The 4,494-nt window shown below is 34.5% G+C and overlaps 1 protein-coding gene across 1 annotated transcript in view; it reads right to left on the bottom strand.

Moving 5' to 3' along the window:
• LOC107662565 (glypican-6-like) overlaps positions 1-4,494 on the bottom strand; it is a 57,936-nt gene that overhangs the window by 39,682 nt on the left and 13,760 nt on the right. The window lies entirely within an intron of this gene.

The following is a 4,494-nucleotide window of genomic DNA, read 5'->3' as shown; positions in this document are numbered from 1 at the left end:
AATAATAAAAGGACACATTTAATTTATAATTTGTCTTAAATCTCATTTTGTTAAAAAAAAACGTGAATCGAATCGTAAAATCAAAACCGTGAATCGAATCGAACCGTGAAATCAAAACCGTGAATCGAATCGAATCGAATCGCGAGTTGAGTGAATCGTTACATCCCTAGCTACAAACTCATAATCATAATCATAAAGCACAATGTTTCCATCTAACATGTATTTTGAGTGTTTTCACTAGTTAGCAGTAAACCGGTTACCTCACCTGATTATGTTCGTAGATTTGTGATGGATGTTATCTTTGGAATTAAATTGTGGATATTTTATTTGTAAAAAAAAAAATCATACTTTTTCTCTTATTTCAGTTAATGTAATAAAACTAGCGAGTTAAGCCAGCAGCAGTTCTGATAGTGTCGTGTAAACATGACTGAAGACACGAAAGGAGGAACAGACAAACCGATTCAATTTAGTGAGTCATTTACGCTGGAACCACTCCGATTGACTTGTCACTTCGATGAATCAGTTCAAGCGATTCACTAGCAAAAGCCAGATCAAAAGAGCCATTCATATTTGAATTTCGACATCGCTTGTAATGATTTTTAAAAAGCACATATAGTGATGGGGTGAAGCGGGGCTTTTCGAAACTCCGAATCAGTTAAATCACTGCATCGCAAAATGATTCACTGTTTCAAACTACTCGAATCGGTTGGCGTATTGTGAATCACTTGATTTAGATAGGATCTTCGGAGCAGTTTCGTGAATCTTTTTATTCAGATCGGCACTTCGGAGGGAGTTTGCAAATCATTTCGCACATTGAACGATTCGCGATCTGCACTCCAAAGTCACGATCTGAAATGATGATTCGTAGAGTGGATCGCAAATCATTTGATTTAGATCGGAACTTCGGAGCGGGTTCACAAATCTTTTGATTCAGATCAGGAAAAGAGGGGTTTAGAGCCAGATTTGTTTATGTATGTGAAATCTAGCTACCAGGAAACAAATTAATTAAGTTATATTTTCCTAAATTTTCTTTTGAGTAGAGAGAAAACATCTTTAAAACAGAAAGAAAGGTCACTTACAAAATTAGATTAGATAAACATTAAAATATCTGACCAAAATTTATCTGTGTGGTACATTGGCAAACGAGTGAATGAATCTTCCTCAGAAGAGACAAAGGCCACGTACACACTGCAAGTTTCAGGAGTGACAACCGCATTTAATTGAGTCCCGTAAATTATCGCTCCATGTGTGTACGGAACAGCAGTCACTCCCGTATTTGTAACCATAGCAACATTTTGGCATCTTGCGGAAGTGAATAAGAATTTAGCCGTTTGGTATCTGCCATTTTTTGGCTAAAGACTCTTTTTATCCGTCGATTTTAACTAAACTACCGCTGATAGTGTTGCCATGTCCTCATATTTACAAGCAGTTTTAGGCATGTTGTTTGGTCTTAGAGTTAATAAAGTGGTCTGTGGCGGATATGAGATAGAAGATTTTTTGGTGTAATAAAACAAAGCATTCGGGTGTTTTCGTGTTTTTTGTGCTTGTCCTTGTTTGTTGTTGTTGTTTTTTTCTATGAAGATCTGGCAACACTGACACTTTACCGCAGGGCTCGTAAGTGCAACTAGCCCTGTGCAGTGTTGCCAACTTAGCAATTTTGTTGCTAAATTTAGCAACTTTTCAGACAACCCTAGCAACGTTTTCTTCCAAAAGCACCTAGCAACAAATTTAGCTATTTTTACATTTTATTTGGCTACTTTTAGCAACTTTTGATAAGTGACTCAAACAATGAAAAGGCACACATTTTCCATCTAAATTTCAACAAAAAGAGGAAACCAAAGATGGCTAGCAGTGCACACATCACGTGAATTAAGTTATTGCTACTTGCAATTGTTCAATTTGATAATAATAATAATAATAATTTAATAATTGTTCATTTATGATACACCTTGTTAGTAGCTTGTACCTGTGATTGTTGATCAGTTAGTACTCTGTAATAAAAATATCTAGAAAAATGGAAAAGGTACTAGTAATTTTCCAGGACATTATCCGTTGTAACCCTATAACCCAAAAACACAAAATGCAATGTGTAATTTAAAATACAGGTAAATACACAGCTTAAAACTATAATTGTTCAGAATGTGTAGTTTTACTAGCTAATAAAAAAAACTTTTTCGTCGTTCAATCGTTCAAAAAAGTGTTCAATAATTCAATGTTGTACATAAAAATAGTTATTTATATTTTAACATTATATTATGCATTTATATTATTTTACGAACATATCTAAATTAACATATAACATTTTTTTTTGATTGTATCATGATTTGATGTAGTGACAAAACTTTGCGTCGTGATTACGTAATGACGTCATCGCACAATGACATCACAACGTCATTTAGCAACTTTCAGCAACAAATCGACCTTCTTTTAGCAACTTCCCCTGAAAATTAGTTGGCAACACTAGCCATGTGTCAAAATGTGCTAAGGTTAAGACTTCTTTCACTGTTATTGTCTTGCATCTCACATACAGACGAAGACACATTTCTGATGCTCGTTTAAATACGTCGTTAACAACTAGTTGTTCGGTTCGGTTCCGTACACACTGCGTATAATTTCTGTGAATGCGGTTGTCACTACCTGTATTTTTCGGGAGTTAATGCGCTTGTCGAATGCGGTTGTCACTCCCTTATTTTAGTGAATTATGTGAGTGCAGAACGCGATTAAGGAGTAAAAGGTGAACTGATAACGTCTCGGTTACGTATGTAACCCTCGTTCCCTGAAGGAGGGAACGGAGACGTCACGTCGGTTGACCGACGAAATTGGGATCTCGCTTAGAGGGACCAATCCACTTCGAGTGTAAACTAAACGAAGCGAAAAGCTGAATATGCGTTGCATCTGCTGCCTACTTATACTCACGCTGTGATCAGCAGCAGCTGGATGCAATAATCGCATGCCAATGTGCATTGGCTCGTTTAGTTTACACTCGAAGTGGATTGGTCCCTCTAAGCGAGATCCCAATTTCGTCGGTCAACCGACATGACGTCGGGAGTGACCGACTGAAAGGGAACCGATTTTAGCTGCAGCGTGTACGTGGCCAAATAAAACAGCAACTCACTTCAATGTCAGACTTATATTATAATTACATCCATGAGCTTTTTGTGAAATTTGGATGAACTCATTAATCTGTTGTTTGAGTTACTATAGTAACTATAGTAACTCAACTATAGTTTCCAAAGTCGGACATTGCTTGTTATGATTTTTTTTGGTGTAGAATTTGGTAGAGATGCTGTGACAGTGGAACAAAAGCGCTCAGGTCTTGTACAGATTGTCTTGAGCAGGTTTGTGGGTGTTCGCTCTCAGTCATGCAACCAGCGGTTTGACAAGAGCATCTTACAGCAGATGTCAGTATGCATGTCTTTTACTGCTTCACAGCTTCTCCAGATTCATATTACAGCTCGGCTGCCTTGGCGAGAAGCAGTAAAATGTACAGTTTTTATTCTAAATAGCACGGAAAATGTTTAAGATGCTGAACTGAAACACTACGTCACTTATGAGTCGGGATGGGAATCGTAAGAAAGTAGGGCTGGGCGATATGGCCAAAAATATTATATTAATATCAATGTATGTTTGTTAGACCTTGAGAATTAATGTAAACATAAACTTGTTTGTTCACAATTAAACTACACAGAGTAAGATATTTTTAATTTGGGGTCCCATGAAATAATTTTGTTTCCTAAAAACAGAAAATGTGTTTTCCGTTTTATTTTATTTTATTTATTTATTTTGATTTTATGATTCAATACAAATTTATACTCAAAAACGGTGTCTAATAAGATGAATTCAGAAAACTTTAACAATTTAATAAATCTTTTAAAATGTCATCAAATTAAAATACAGCAATTAATTTACAAAAATTTACAATAAGATGCTGCTCAACAGAACTGTGTCAATTAAAACATGGATGAAAAAATAACTTGGTTATATGATATTCCATAAATATTATTATGATTATTATTATTATTTTGAGAATAACATGTTAGTGTACAATAGTAATAACAATAGTAAAGCTAGTCTGAAATAACATGTTATGGAAGCAAAATAGTCTAAAATCTCAAAATGTACCAATGCATGTAATGTCTTCTCTTAAAAAAGTAACGGTTTATTTAATTATCTGTGGAACAAACGAGCCAAGTAGTTAAAATGTATGAGATTTATATATAAGAAATTGGATTAATTGACAATAAATTGTGTATTTACAAAGCATTTGGTTTATTAGTATTTAAGCTCATTCATGTTTCATTAATGAATCACTAACAAATACGCATCACATTAACTTTATTAGTTTATGTTAAAACTGTGTAATCCAAAAGGATAAACATTTTATTTGCAACTAAATTACATACATTTTAAAGTGTGCAAGCTCATAAAAATAGATATATATTAGATATCGAAATCCAACTTGAAATCCATTTTCATTTTCCAATATTCTATTCT

The sequence above is a fragment of the Sinocyclocheilus anshuiensis genome, unplaced genomic scaffold, assembly GCF_001515605.1.
Source record: "Sinocyclocheilus anshuiensis isolate Anshui unplaced genomic scaffold, SAMN03320099.WGS_v1.1 scaffold1555, whole genome shotgun sequence".
In the NCBI taxonomy this organism is placed as follows: Eukaryota; Metazoa; Chordata; class Actinopteri; order Cypriniformes; family Cyprinidae; genus Sinocyclocheilus; species Sinocyclocheilus anshuiensis.
This window is presented reverse-complemented; position numbering and strand designations above follow the sequence as displayed.